Below are 16,824 nucleotides of genomic sequence, written 5' to 3' on the forward strand. Positions count from 1 at the left end.
ATTTTACTATGAAAACTGTAGGTAGAATGCATCAATTCCTTCTAACGTCAATCAGAGCTCTGTGTGTTCACTGAAGGGAAAATTTTTGGCCCCAGATAAGCAAAGTAGCATTGAACTGATATTACATTGGTTACTTATAGTATAAGAACCCATTTGAGTATGGAATGTTTATGTTCATTGGAGAATTACTTAGACATCTGCAATTGCTTAAGCAATTTCCATACTAAAATAAAAAAGAGAATAACTGTTAATATAAAGAGACAATCCCTTTTTATGGATGATTTAAGAATTATGTACATTTTAAAAAGGAAAAAAAAACTATATAAATTCTTTCAGCTTGAAATAAAGACAGGGTTAAAATAGAATTGCAGCTCTTATTGGGTACATCTACATGTGCTATTAATTTGGAGTAATAAACTCCGATGCTTATTGCACCAGAACTTATTGCTGTCTGGAACAGCAGCACACTGAGCAGTCCAGGAGGTCATCCTGCCAGCCCAGGGCTGCTCCAACCCAGCCCAATGTGCTACAGAGGGGCTGGCTCTAGTGTGGGGCTAGACAGCAAGCAGCCCCCACACTGAAGTATCCTCATGCCACAGCCAGCTGGGTCAGCATCTGTACATGTACTTCTGTGCATGGAAAAAAAACTCTGCAGCAGGGTAGTGCTTATATTTACAAGTACTACCCTGCTGCAGAGTTGATTCATTTCCTGCAGCCTAACAGGGACACATGTGTAGATGCCAAGACATTTACTGCAGAGCTAATTAGGCAACTCCACAGCAAATGTCTTGTGTAAATGCACCCACTAACTACTAATGAAACAGAAGGGGTGTCTCAAATATTAAATGAATAAAATAATGGGCTAAAACTGTTCACTTCAAAGATGCTCTGAGAATTTCCTGCTGAAAGAAGAAAGACATTTACAGTATTGCTGCATAGATCTTAATATACTGCATATTTATGAGCTGAAAATGCTGAAAAGACCGTCCTAAAAAAGTGGCTAATGAAAGGTAGTTAATACTTGAAGTCAGCCAACCCCAAAAGAGGTGAGCCTTCCTCTAGTGAAACCAGAAAAGAAAGAGAATATAAAATCTCTCTGATAAGTAGTCAATGATATTGTATCCCATGTCTCAATGTAAATTGCTCTCATCTCAACATGCTCTTCTCAACACACTTATCTCCTCTCAGACGGTTTAACTTCTCTTTTTCAAGTGAACAGCATCAGCAACAAGACTAAAAAGAGAGATGCTACTATACGGAATCAAAAAAGAACCTTCCAGACCAACACTGCTATAAGTACAGCACTGCTTCTTCAATATAATGGTATCACCAGGATTTCAGCCAGCAAAAGAGAGATGGGGCCACTCCAAATGATTTAGAAACCTAAAGTCAGATGATGGGAGAATTTTTAGATGCTTAAGTTCAATGTTGCTATCCTAAAATGCCCAACAAAATATAGCCAACATGGGAGATATCTGTCTTTCAAAGGCTCCTCTTGGTTTTTGACATTAAAATTCCCCATAAACCCAAACCTCTGCTTCTGAGTATGCTCAGAGGTGCTTCAATCTTGAAAGTGCTAAGCAACTTAACACCTGTTTCAGGCCTATCCTCAATCAGTATCCAGCTATTAGGTTTCGCTCCACATCTCTCTCCTCAGGGCTCATCCTTTCCAATGGAATTGCTAGTAACAAAACCAGTATAGTAATAATGATAATAAAAATATTAATATCAACATGCTAAATTTTTGAACTTCAAAAGTAGTGCTTTGCAGACATGGCAGGTGGTCAACTTCAGGTCAGGTTGCTGCTCTTTTCCAAAGTACCAGCGAAGTCCTCTGCTAAAGGCTGGAGGCTCAATACTGGAAATGTCAGTAGAATTCAGGGCCTCTCTACAAGAATGCAGATGAAGGCACAACAGGATCTAATGTGTATGCCAAACAATTGTGCCTCCTGCCACGTCACACATGCATGGCAGGAGGTATAATTCTGGGATCATGAATCAGATTCCACCGTACCTTATTGGCATTGCAGGGGGGCACTGTCAAGAAGTAAGCTCCTGTGGCCTCATGCACCCCCATGACCTCAGCTGCTGTGATCTCCCAGCTGCAGGAGTGTGTGGTGCATCCCTGAAGCTAAGAATAGCAGAAGCGGCTGTCTCCCAGCCATGAGGGAGTATGAGCTCTGACATGGCTGGGGGACCTGTAACCTGGGAGCTCCCAGGCTCAGGGGTGCACATGGGCCCCCCAGATGGAAATTCCAATCAGCTGACAGGGCTCCCAGCCACAAAAGCCTCTGGCCACATATTCAATTAATGGCATGATAGGAAGCAGTTACAAAGTTATTGCATACATTTTGTGGAATAATTTTGTAGCTTATTCCTCTTTGTATCGCATCTCTTTGATTGAACATTTTGCCAGGTGACCACTTAAGGCATGGTTAACTGGTTAGTCATGTCTTAAGTGTAATGTGTAGATGGAGCTCCAGTTATTAACTGAGCTGCATTTACGTACATTGCTATTAACTTCTATATAAAAAGTACAATAACAGAAAATGTTTCTATCTGTTCTGCTGGCAGTAGTGTTCATTAGTAGTTGTTATTTTATTAGGCTTTTTAAGGGTAGAAGTCTTCCTTAAACTGCCCCTTTTCATACTGAAGCACTTGGGGGCAGTGTTTCATTAAAGAAAAAAAAATCAAATATTCGTATTGTCAGAAGCATCCCTGTTACCAACACTGATACAGAAGCACTGCAGCAAATGGCACATGTGTGTTAGGAACGGTATTAGTATGTTCAGCAGGAAAAACTATTTAGTATCCAAAACTAATAAGTTAGTAGATTTATCTAGGTTTAAGATAATTCATAATTTTGAATTAAGAAGCAATAATATAGGTTGCCCGCGAGAATATTTCCAAATGTAAGCAGCTCATTTTAGCTACAGCTAAGAAGCTGGATAATGAAAATCAATAATGTTGCTGACAATCAGCACAGCAGAAAATAATAATAGATATTTGGCAGAAAATAATTGGAAACAATAATAATACATTTTAATTCATAGGGCCTTCATGCCTGAATGCCTAGAAATAGATTTGATTAAAAAGGTATCATTTTCCAATTAAATTCTGTACCAGTAAGTAGGGTGATTGCCTCCAGGGCCAAAACCTATAAAACAAAGTCCAACATACAGTACATAAAACAGTCTCTGTACAATTCAGGCTAATAAGGAAATAAGACAAATTTGCATGTCAGAAAATAGAAGAGATTCTATTTTTACAATTTTAGCAAATGACACTATTTCTGAAATAATACTCTGTATAGTTGCAATGTCAATACAGCTTTAAAATGAGCTAATTTGTTTAATTAGAAATCTTCTTTAAGGTTTAATTCATGCAGAGGACTCCTGCTACAACTATGGAGGGAGCTTATATGTTAATAATTTTATTGTCCCAGGCTTGTGCTTTTTCTCAAAATGATGTATTTTTTATTTGTGCTTTTGCTCTCCAAACCTATTAATTGCAGAAACTGACTTTCCTTCCCTTAACCTAGCTTCTCTGCTGAAGTTATTGTTTTTAAGCTCCGTAGGGATTTCAGACATGAAGCCAGTTTATTTCTACCCTGGTCCCACTTTGTTTAGAAATGTTGCCCAAGGCTTATTTGGAAACCATCCTCATCATATACAAGAGGGTTTTCTTAATTATTTTGCAAAGACAGTAAGGAGTCCATTTAAAATGTACAGAACAGTTTATAACTGCAAGACAACTTGAATCAAGAACATTATTTCAACGAACATTATCTTTACTTTTTAGATAGTAAAAGCTGGCACAACTGCTGTATATAAAATATCTTTCCGGTTTTGTGAATTGATTTTAGTTTTTCTATATTTAAAAAACAAAACAAGTATTTCTTAACCACTTACTTAATATTCAGTATCAAATTTGCTATACATAGATTATGACATGCATTCTGAGACATTTTTAGGAACTTTACCATTTGTATATTAGTAGTCATCTGCTTTTCTGAGGGTAAAATTTGTACTCTGGGAGACATCCACATAAAAAAAAAAAGTATGAGGTTCATAGCAGGGTGGAGAGTTGTTGTAGCCATCCAGGAAATGTCAAATGGCAAAGCTTTTAAGTGATATCTTTTACTGGTTCAGCTGTATCATTGAGAGAGCTGCTGGACAAGATTTTGGGCATGACAGACAATAGACAGATTTTTAAAATATATATATTTAATCCATTTTATCAAATTCATAAAAACCCAAATGTGTTTCCTCATCACAGAACACCTTTTATTATGAGTGTTTGGGTCCATTTCTAATGTGATCAGTAAGTCCAGGCTTAATCAGACTGAATACCTTCATACTTATTTTAGATTGATAGAAGGCAAAAATATTATTCTCTAAATCACTGATTCTTAACCAAGGTGCCACGGCAATCAAGGGTTCCCTGAGATCCATTAAAGGTGCTGTCAGATGCTTTGTAATAATAGCATTGTTAGGTATGCAAACATCTGCACAATTCCCAAGATAAACCCAAAGGGTGCATCCACACATGAAGGAGCATGAGTTTGCAGTGGCACAAATAACAGTGCACTTTTCTGAGGTACAAATTGTGCTGCCTTGGGCAAAGTCCCCTTGCCTAGCTCCATCTGGCTCTTCATCCAAGGGGAGCTGGAGGCTGGGGCCAGTATCTGTGCTGGCCCCAGCAGTATAAAAAGGTGCCCTGGTAAGCAGCTCAAACCTGCTTGCCCTTCGGAGCTTCTCAGCCCCAGCCAGTTGGTACCCAGGGACACTTGGCCAGCTGAACTGTTGCAGCAGCCCTGACCTAGAGTGGCCCCTGCACCCTGTACCCTGTGCAGAAGTCTGGCAGCAGGGACTGCTGCCTGGCTGAGATCCACAGCCATCTGCGACAGCATCTGCCTCCTCAGATCTGTGGTCCCATGGCTGCATGCCTGCTGGTCCTGGGCTGTAGTATGGGCACTCCAGCAGATATGCCTGCACCTCTGGGCCAGCTTCCAGTGAGCTGTGGCTACACAGAAGCATCATTTCCTACTCCAAGGACTGATGCAGGCATGTCCCCAGGGACCTAGGACCTGATCATAAGGGACATCACCATACCACCAGTGACCATGCTGGATGCTGCATACCCATTCCTCCCCTGGATGATGCACCTCTTCCTGGGGCCCCTGGATGCTCAGCACGGTGCTACAATAAAGCCCTCACTCACTGCCAGCACACCATCAAGCAGGCATTTGAAGGGGTGCTGGTGGAGCCTTCACCACCCACTTGGAGGCTGTGCCACAGCATGAACCCAAGATCATCACCACAGTGTATGTCCTGCATAATGTGTCTTTGACCCCAGGAGATCCCAGGGTCAAAAAAAAATCTACATTAAAAAAGTGGGGTGGTGCATGTGGCAGCAGCATGCACTGCCCAAAACTGGAGCCTGGCTAGCCAGAGCCATGCTCCTTCTGCCAGCCCAGCTCCCAGCTGCAGGAATGCCAGGGTCACAGCTTCCTCAGCCCCCAAGACCCCAGGTAAGGCTGCTGGGGCCAACACAGTTTCTGGCCCCAGCCTCCCCTACTCCACCCATGATAACCCATTGCATGGCATAGGGCATTCCCCAGGGGCAAGTAGCAGCAGCACAAGGTCCTCAGGGAACCTAGGTCTGCTACTTCTCCTCAGGGAACCAAACGTCTGGCCTTGTCTGGATGTTGCCAGAGATTTTAAATAGGGATACATAGTGTCAAAACATTTGGATCTACTGTGGTCTTTCTGAATTCTCTGCAATGGAATTGCCTAATTATTTTTCTGTAATGAGAAAACAAAGGACAGATAAGAACCGGCATTTCCAAGGGGTGCCGTAAGTCTAACCGAATACCTTGAGTCTAAGAAGGTTGAGAATCACTGCTCTAAAATAATGTTCCCCACAGTTATGATGAAATTAGTTCTTTTAAGAAGATCTTGAAAATATCTATGCACTATCTCAGGCCTAGTGTGATAAACAGGGCATTCCAGGGATGCACAAGTTTTCTGTTGGTGTGTGTATTTTACCCAGGATGATGATATTGGCCCCAATTCAGGAATGCACTTAAAGCATGTGTTTAAATTTTACTGACTTCAATTAAATGCTTCCATGAATAAGGTCCATTATGATTAAACTCCAAGCCATTTAGGAGCATATGCTGAAGCCTATGTCAGCAAAGAAATGTAATCACAGATTCATAGATTGTAATGCTGGAAGGGACCTCAGAAGTTCGTCGGGTCCAGCCCCCTGCACCAAGTAGAAAAAACAACTGAGGTCCAGTGACTCCCAACAATGTGACCGTTCAGTCTCCTCTTGAAGATTTCCAGGGTAGGCAATTACACCACCTCTGGAGGGAGCTTATTTCACAGTTTGGACACCCTGGCTGTGAAGAAGTTTTTCCTAAAGTTGAGTCTGAAATGGTCTTTCAGGAGTTTGTGGCCATTACTCCTGGTTTTCCCCAAGGGTGCCCTGGTGAACAGTTGTTCACCAAGCCTTTGATGTATTCCCCTGATGTAGTGGTAAACTGCTACCAAGTCCCCTCTCAGCCTTCTCTTTTTCGAGCTAAAGAGACACAGGTCCCTCAGCCTTTCCTCATATGGCTTGCCATGCAAGTCTCTAATCAGAGGGGTGGCTCTACTCTGGACTCTCTCAAGCTTGTCCACATCCTTGTTAAAGTGTGGTGCCTAGAACTGGGTGCAATACTCCAGCTGGGATCTCACCAGTGCTGAGGAGAGCGGAAGAGTCGCTTCCTTGGTTTTGCTGGAGATTCATTGATTGATGCATGCCAGAATATTATTTGCCCTACTGGCTACAGCATCGCGCTGCCGGCCCATCTTCATACTGTGATCTAATATTACCCCCAGGTCACTTTCATTTGTGGTGCTGGTCAGTCTGATGCCACGAAGCTGGTAGGTGTGCAGACGGTTGTTCATCCCCAGGTGGAGCACTTTACATTTCTCGACATTGAACTTCGTGTGATTCCGATCCACCCAACTTGCCAGCCTTTCTAGGTCCACCTGTATCTGCAGCCTATCTTCAAGTGTGACCATGCTCCCAATACAACTTGGTATTGTCCATGAACTTGGCCAGTGAGCTCTTCACCCCCACATCCAGTTCATTGATAAAGATGTTGAAAAGTATTGGACTGACCCCTGTGGGATACCGCTCACCAGGACAACACTTCTCGCCAGGATGACACATATCCATTCATTTGGACTCTCTGGGTCCTACCCCGCAGCCAGTTTCCCACCCACAATCCTCCAATTTTCTCTCAAGGACATCATGGATACCAGATCAAAGGCTTTTTAGAAGTCAAAGTATACAATGTCAACCTCCTCTCTCTTGTTAATTTGGCAAGTTTCCTGGTCATAAAAGGAGATGAGGTTGGTGAGGCAAGACCTGCCTGTGATCAAGCCATCCTGGCTGTCATTCAGAATCCTACCTTCAGCAAGCTTATTGCAGATGCACTCCTTGATGAATTTTTCAGGATTTTCCCTAGGATAGACATTAGGCTAATTGGTCTGGGTCCTCCCTCCTCCTTCTTGTGGATGGTTATTTCACCAGGCCAAGGGGAAAATCAGACCAGGTAGGGTAATAGAATGAGCAGGGTAGGGAGAAAACTGAACTGCTGAGTGCTGGTAACTCAGCCATCCCGAGCTGCTGAGCAATGGCTCCATACTCCCATTTGTTTTCTTCCTGTTCCCTATGTACCTAAAGAAGGACTTCTTGTTGTCCTTGATTCCCATTGCTAATTTAAGTCACCACTTTAGCCTTTCTAATCTGTTCCCTACAAGTGCAGCCATCATTGTGTAGTCCTCCATGTTCCGTCCACAGATACTAAATGCCTTATAGAGATGGGAAGGGACTTATGTAGCCCATACAGATTTTCTCAGTCATTTTTATATGTTCTTATTCAGTTTTAGTATTTTTTTAATCTATTTCCTTTGGTTTGTATATCCATTCTTGTTTATGAAAGATATCGTATTGTGTTATATTGGATACATGTGAAACGTCTTCAGTGAAATGACTGCGTGAAAAGTCCTCTTCCATTGCTTCACTGAATTGATGGTACACTTGTAGATTGTGCAGAGCTTTTCTATCTAATAAGTCAATAGCCTGGAAAAGTGAGCAACTTAAATTATTTTTAATCCAGAGAAAGTTACTATGGCATAGCCCTTTTGGATGATCCCTAAGTGTTCTCTTAGTGAAATCAATGCCCCTTTTTTAACACGTGCACCAGAGAAATAGGAATCATATCTTATAGAGCCACGGTTAATTAAGTACGGCTCCTATTGTATGGCTGTAGTTCCCAATAGTTGTGAGGTTGAAGGTGTGATAGTGCCAAAAAAAAAAGATAATTAACAAATATAATACATCATGGTATTATGAATATTTAGCCAAAGAGACTTGCTACAGTAGCTTCTTCTATATAACATTGATCCATTTTTTTAGTAACCCACCACCATTATTTAATAGAAAAAATAAATGTTAATACATTGGTATTTTACCAGTCTCTAAATGCAGTATGCATTTACAGACTCCTATTGAAATATGTAACGTATACAAATGATTTGGCAAGGTGGCAACTGGCATTCAGAACTGATATTAAGACTCCTATTCCTCAAAATTCATTAAGGTTAATGGTACAAATTACCACAGAGAATAGTATTCATAGCAGCTTTGAGGACAAATGGTCAAAAACTACAGTTCCCATTTGTCAGGAAACTTCAACATTTCCTTTTTTTAAAAGAAAATCTGAATTGCAATGTCTATGAAACAAACATTTTTTTAAAAACTGAAAGTGTCCATGCCCAAATTTTGAATTTCTTCATCAAGATGTTAATATTCTGTTTAGGCTTTTATGTTCATATTTTTCTCATGCAGTTTCACTGACATGCCTATATACTGCTACTCATATGTCAGAATATGAAATCATATTTACATTTTCCATTATTTTACTTTGACTTGAATTAGGGCAGCCACTACTTAGTACTGACAGAAATATTCTCTTTTCTAGATAAAAGGGAGATACTTTGATATTGTAATGAAATAGTTTGCATCAAAATGTCAAACTGTTTCATTACAACATGTACAATTTGTGTCACAGTCAAGCTTTTTTATTACAACATAAACAGAACATACTGTGATCTGGAAGAGATGTCATGAAATAATGTAAATTAATATAAAAATAAAAAGATGACTTGATATCCCCTCACATATTAATTTTAAAATATTTTCTATAATAATTGAAATTTCATATTTGTGAACATGTTTCCTTTCAAACAGCTTTTTCCATTGAAAAATTGTCCACAATTTTTTTTTTCAATTTCTAGTGTAGGATTAGAGGCCTAACAGGGCAGCTTTGAGCCCTGGGTAGCATTGGTGCATGGGACAGGCACAGGTTGTCACGTTGCCAGCAGCAGCAGCAGTGTGGTCAGCGAACAACTGTAGCAACAGCTATTTTTGCCCCCTTCCCCAAAAGTGGCAACTTGGCCTCATTTGCTCCCCTCTCTTCCCAGTTACACTTATACATAATAAACAATGTTTTCCCAAGTGACCAGGGATTTTTATGCCTTGATTTTTGGGTGCCCAACTTGAGGCAGCCTGAAGGGGTCAGCTTTTTATGAAGTGCAGAATATCACACTCTGAATCAGGCTTCTTAAAAGTCTGAAAATTTTGGGTACCCTAAATTACTTGTTTCTTTTAAAAATGTTGACCTTTGCCATTCTTTCTGTAGTCAACTGTACTATGCAGTAAATTTGTTCTTTTATTGCTAAGTGTGTGTTGTTTTCATACTTGCCTGCAGTAGCTCTTATGCCTTACAGACATTCTGAGCTAAACCCTATATCATTTGATGCAGCTAAATGACACAAAATACTTCAATTTATTTGTATGACTTAGTTTGTAATTTAGCTCTGGGTATGCAGTTGTGTACATACATACTTTAGCATTCTTACTGGAGCTGCAGTCGGGCCAGGCTGGAATGAAGTGACATTTGTTTATCCAGGTATGAATGTAAGGCTGGTAAATCCCAGCATTGCAGCAGGGCAAAACCCCATGACTGCAGGTAGGGAAAAGGAAGAGGAGGGTCCTCCCATATATTAGCCCATTCATAATCAACTTGCAGAAATGTGGGCAGGACAAAACTACCATAAGGTGGACAGATAACTGGCTCAATAGCCACAAGCAAAGGGGTCATTATTAATGGACCCATGTCAGAATGGCAGAAAGTTTAAAGTGGACTTCCACAGGGGTCTGTCCTGTGTCCAGTATTGTTCAATGTGTTTATTAATTATTTGGATGCTTGGCATAGAAAGCTTCTTGAGCAAAAACTGGGAAGAATTGAGAATGCACTGGAGATGGAAGCACAACTCAGAAGGACCTCAACAGATTGGAAAGCCGGGCTGAAGCTAACAAGATAAAGTTTAACGCAGATGCTACATCTGGAGAAGAATAATCAAAAACACAAATACAAAATGCGGGATACCTGGCTGAATGGCAGTGCTATGGAGAAGGATCTGGGAGTCTTGACAGATCACAGATTCAATATGAGTCTGCGATGTGATGCAGCAACACAAAAGGCAAATGCAGCTTTAGGATGCATCAACAGAAGCATTAGGCAGAAGATGAGAGAGATGATAGTGCCCCTCTGCACTGGTTAGGCCTCATCTGAAGTACTATGTGCAGTTCTGAGCTCTACATTTTAAAAAGGATGTGGAGAAGTTAGAGAGCATCCAGCGGTGAGTGACAAGGATAATAAAGGGCTTAGAAAGCAGGTCATATGAGGAGAGGCTGAAGGAGCTAGGCATATTCAGCCTGCAGGAAAGGTGCTGCTTAATAGGGGACATGCTGGCAGTCTTCAAATACTTGAAGCACTACCATAAAGAAAAGGGAAAACACCTTTTCTCTCTTGCTGCAGAGAGTGGGATGCAGACCAACGGTCTGAAGTTGCAGCAAAGTAGGTTGAGGTTGGATATCATTAAAAACTTCTTTATTGTTATAATAGTGAGGCAGTGAAATCTCATGGACCCCCTCTATACATTACTAATGTCATGATTAGTGTTAATTGTGGGATAAATGTCAATGGTGCTACATGTAAACCCAATTTAAGGCACCATAAAATGGCAAACCAGCCATAAAAATGTTCCACAAATACTGTAGAACATTTTTATGACTGATTTGCATGGCACCCTAAATTAAACATGTCCACACACCAAAGCTCTTCAGGGCAGATGTCCAATGATCAGATGATTGTTGGAACCAGCCCAGGACAGCTCTGGTCTCCACTCAGCCTGCTGACAATAGTGTTGGTATTGCCCCCCAGGGTAATCCCTGTTGTCCAGCTGATGCCAGAGCAGCAAAAATAATTTGAATTGGGCATTAGATCCCATCACACCATTAAATCAACATGTTCCAGAGGTCTTGAACACACATAATACCCAACACGCATATTAAGTTATCTGCTGCAATATTATAAAGGATCCTCTGATGCTATAATCACTAGTGTCACTCCCATATACTTGTTAAGTAATAGTTTTGAAATAAGCACTCTACTAACTGAGTCTTTCATACATATTCCGTAAAGGTTGATATGAACTCCTGTTTCAGTCAGAGTCCATCTAGCAATAGAAAAGGCATGCTATTTCAGTGGTGCTGAATGCTATCATTGCAAGCATATGGGTCACATTGAACATGTGTCATTGAATGAAGCAGTTGGAGCAGTTTTCCTACATTTGTATTGTTCCTGGCTTGTCCACAATTAGAACAATTAGAATATAGCAGCTTCTTTTCTTTTAAATTAACTCTAAATAAATGTGTCCATACCCATAGGTATTTCTTAGCACTGGTTCTTGAAAAACCTACAGTGCCTGGGATGATATAGTTTGATAGATGTGAAGCTGATATATAATAATGTTAAAAATACTAAAATGTAATAATTGTTTGAACATTTTATGTGACAAAGTTAGTGAAGGTAAGCTGTTACATACTAGGTTGTTAGAATTTCTAGTATGTCATATGTATTGATCTTTCTGCTGGAAATAATGGAATGTACATTACATACACATACAGTATATTAGGCAGAAGGCAAGATAGGGCAGAACCCTGTAATAGGGAACCAGAACGCTCCTGTTACTTTAAACAGATAGTTTTAAGCAAATAACCCAGGCCAGCAGGGGAAGACAAACTGGTCATTGGGCCCAAAGTGTGGGTGGCTGCAGAGCTAGCAAGGGGCAGAGCTTAGGAGGTTCATAAGGCCATTGCCTAAGGCTAGGTAGGCATTCTGCCCTGTTGGCAGAAGGGAGAACAGCTCCTTAGTGAGATGGCTGTAGGAGATGGACAGCCTGACACCCAAAGTGCCCCAGACAGCCGTAAGAGAAAAGCTAAGGGGGACTTATAGCTTGTGGAGAAAAGGACTGATCCAGTCAGGAGAGGATTTTGTTATAACAGCCATTGCAGTGGTGTTTATGTTTTGATTAGGCTTACTAGTAGATTGGGTTGTGACTGATAGGCAAGGAGGGGATCACAAAGTGCCAGAGAGGCACATGGCCAGGGGCAGGGTGCAAGCTGCAGCAGTGCCCCAGGAGCATATAGTGTTTTAAAGCTCTGCCAGGAGTTGGACTCACAGTATGGCCAGGCAACAGCCATGAGGACCAAAAGCCTGGAAAGAAAAGGAGACGGGGCCAGAGGCCCAGCATCTGAGAGGGCAGAGACAGGACCAAGAGCTCAGTGCCCAGAGGGGTGAAGACAGGGCCAGGGATTCACATCTAAGAGAGGTGGAGACAGGGCCAGGGGACCAGTACCTGAGAGGTAGCGATAGGGCCAGGGGCCCAGCACCCAAGAGAGGTGGAGATAGGGCGGAGGGCCCAGCATGTGACAAGGGTGGATACAGGCCAAGGGCCCATGCTCAGGCCACAAAGCCTGCCAACTTTCAAGGAAACAGCAGGGGTTTGAGGGGAACTGCACTCCAAGCTGCTGACAGGCAAAACTCATCATGTGGGTTGGTGCTTAGGCGACTTGCACCAAATTGACCTTTGGGCAACTGCATCTGTCTTGGGGCACAGGGGGGTGAAATCTAGTGCAGACCTGAGTGCTAGGCTCTGCCAGGCCATGAAGCCTGCCAGCTGTGTGTGTCTCGCTGGGGGAGTCTGTCATCCAGGGCCCTGCACCCCAAGCTGCTGACAGGCAAAACTCATGGGGGGGGTGGGTGATGTGTGTGTGTTAAGGTGTGCTCTTCCTGGCACTGAGGCCTCTGCACAACACAGCAGTATGCCCCAGTGAGGTCTCCTCCTCCCCTACAGCCTCATGTCCGGTCCGGTCCTCCACTTTATGTGACAACAGGTAAAATAACTTAGCTGGCTCAATAGCAGTAGCGTCAGCAGCAGCATCAAAGGTACCCATACGGAACTGGCATGGAGCCTTTCTTTTGCCTTTCTTTATCAGCCTCCTAGGTAATAGGTACAAAAACTCATGGACTCGATATACACAGTGGAATTCTGGCATGCTGTGACCTGCTGGGCATCTGACACCCCAGGCACCTCTGCACTTTTACCTGCACTTTTACGTCCCCCTTTCCCCTCGACCCCCCCCCCACCCCAGCCTGTACCTCACCCTCTGACACCTCCATTTCCATTTTCACTGACTGGCTTTCTTGCCTGCATTGCGGGCCAGGCCTGACTCTGGCTTCTTTACTATGCCTTCCATCCAGGACAACCCTAAAGCCAGCATCCTGGGCAGCTAAGCTGAGCACGCTGGGAGCCTCACAACTGCATTGCAACCAGCAAGCATCAGGCCTGTCAAAGATGTGACAGGTCTGGGCGTTCCCCATCCAGGACTTTGTGCGTGCATGTGTTAGCTGGAGGTTATAGTGCCTCCTACCCACCTTTCACCAGGGGATCATTGGTCCTGGCATTTATGGGGTTGCTGTGCCACCAGCAGTCCCACCAGGCCTCCCTACCCTGGCCGGGTGCAGTTTTAGTGGTCATGCCCAGGATCTGGGGCCTCCTCCTTCCCCACAGCCCCAATCCCATACCTCCAAGTTCATCCTGGCAGGGAAATGGGCTCAGCAGAGACATGTTCTTCCTCTGCTGGTTGGTGATGCAGTTAGTGCCCCCTCCAGCTGAAAGCAGGGCATTACTCGGCTTTTAAAAATCTCAAAAAAAGAAATTGGTGCAGATGGAGTGAGGAGGGTGGCACTCAGTCCATCTGCAGGTGGAGCTTGGGGAACCCCAGCAGTGGGAGGTTCACCTTCAGGATCAGCGGCTGCTCCACCAATGTAGGATCCAAGCAGGTGCAGTGGGGTGTCACAACATCCCCAGCAATGTTAAACACCTTCTCGCTTGGAACACTGGTTGGTGGACAGGACAGGTGTTGCCGGGCAACTGTGGCCAGATCCTGCCACATCTGGCTGCGGCTTGCCCAGTAGGCCAAGGGGTGGCAGTCCAGTGGCTCCACATCTTCAGTGAGATAGGTAGCCATCGAAGCCTTAGTGCTACTGGCCTGAGGCTGGGGTCCGGTGTGTTTGGACCCCAGCATTGAAGCTATGCCCATGGCCTACATTGGCAGTGGCTGGCATGGAGGACACTGGCTGGGGCTGGTGCTAGTGCTGGTGCTGGGAGTGCTGGCATGGGAAAGTGGATCCCCCTCTTCCACATCTCTTCACCTCTGCACTTTGGCCTCCCTGACTTTGTTCACCAGCACCTGCATCCAGTGATCAAGGATTTCGGGGCTGCCAGTGCACATGCTCCCCTTCACCCTCAAGTCGCACATGCCTGTCATCATGTGGACCATACTGGACCACAAGGGATCCAGCCATCTCCTGATGCCCTCCTTCGGCCGCCTCACCAGTGTCTACACGTCTGGTGACAGCGGCCTGCCCCAGCCAGGAACATTGATCCCCTGGAACTTCTGCATTTTGTTCTCCAGTTCCCTCACTAGGGGGATCACCTGGCTAAGGAGGGCATCACTAATGCTAAGGGTTTCGGTGGCCTTGAGAAAGGGCTTGAGGACCACCAAGGTCTGGAAGATGGTACCCCACTCAGCTCTGTTCAGGGGGCCATGGATCCCAATCTCCCCAAGCAAGGCTATGTCATGGATGGCTTTCTGTTGCTCCACCAACCTTTTGAGCATCAGGTATGTGGAGTTCCACCGAGTCTCCACATCCTGAATGATTTTGTGCTGTGGGATGCTCAGCTCTGCCTGTTTCTCCCATAGCATCTTGCCCCCCTTGATGCTGTGGTGGAAGTAGCCCGACACCTTCCTGCATTTCAAAATCAGCTGGCCTGTAGCAGTAGTGGTGGTGGCGCTGTCACAGGCAGCCCTGTCCCCTCCAAGGCATCCCCCACTATTAGATGCACCCTGTGTGCCACACAGTGGATGCCAACAAAGTTGGCATCATGGACAACCTTCACCATATTGACCCCATTGTTGGTGACTGTGAACCTGCGGGTGAGCTCGGTCTGCCCAATGAGCCACCCCTGCACCATGCGGTTCATGGCCCCCATGAGCTCCCTTGCTGCATGGGACTCATCCAGCACCTCAATTTGCAGTACAGCCCACCAATGCCCTGACTGATTGCACCCATGTCCTGTGAGGGAGAGGTAGGCGTGATCACCACCCCAGCTGCTCCAGATGTCAGAGGTGAAGTGCAAGGCTACCTGCGACCCTGCCTTGTGCAGTTCCTCCCTCAAGTACTCCCTGCAAGCCTCATACAAAGAGGACACTACCAAACTGCTAAAGGTGGTGTGTGCAGGCACTTTGCAAAATGGGGCCAGAAGTACTACGAACTGCCTGAACCCTGGTCACTGAACTAGGGAGAAGGTCTGGCTATCCAGAGCAAGCTTCTCCCCAATGCTCTGGGTGATCTTGCTTGCCTAGGGAACACGCTTTCTGTCCATCTTTCCCTCACTGGTCCAGAGTGGCCTGCCTCTACTTTCGGGGTGAAGGGCCTGAAGGGCATGGTGACCACCCACAGGTTGTGATGCAGGCATCGGTAGTGAAGGCAGACCAAGCAGGGACCATCACCAGGTGGTAGTGCTGGTGGTGGGGGGTCCCTCTGTGGCTGATCACCAGTTGAGGTGGGGGGGAAATCCCCCTGCAGCCAGACACAGGGACTGGAAGTGCTGGCAGTACACCTGGAAGTTCCAGTAGCATTTCTAAGGGTGGGACACCAGCATTCCACCTGCACCCCCTGCCCATCGCCTAAGCTGAGAGTGCTTGCTCTCAGGGCAGGCACCGGCACTCTCAGGGGGGTTCACATGCACCCCTGTGCACCGCCTATGTGTTGCCTATACACCAGGAGGTGTCACAGGGGCCCTGGAGCCCAGTCCTGTTACACACCCTATAAGTTAACTTATTCAAAGTTGTATGAGCTTTTCTAGGCTTTATTAGGTGCTACAAATGGACTTGCAGCGAGGGATACTAAATGGAAAGAAAAAAAGTCATTTAAATACAAAGATAGGGATAGGGATAGGGATAGGGATAGGGAAGGAAGGATATACTGGCTGCATACATGTGTTCAGATAATCTGGGAGAACTCTCCCGTATTTATTCTCCTACTAGAAGAATTTATCTGGACATACCTGAATGGACATTTGACTGCTGAACTCCTGAAGAGCAAACAGCTTGCAGTGCTGATGTTGCACAGCCAGACAGACTATATATTTCTTTGGGGCAAAGCATCCACCCCAGAAGACAGGCGGGTGATCCATGCTGACCTGAACAGGCTCAGCAAATGGGAGGATGAGAACCTGATGGTGTTTAACACCGAAAAATGCAAGGTTCTCCACCTTGGGAAGAAAAACC

This window comes from Crocodylus porosus, unplaced genomic scaffold (genome assembly GCF_001723895.1).
Source record: "Crocodylus porosus isolate Cpor-Errol unplaced genomic scaffold, CroPor_comp1, whole genome shotgun sequence".
NCBI classification, from domain to species: Eukaryota; Metazoa; Chordata; order Crocodylia; family Crocodylidae; genus Crocodylus; species Crocodylus porosus.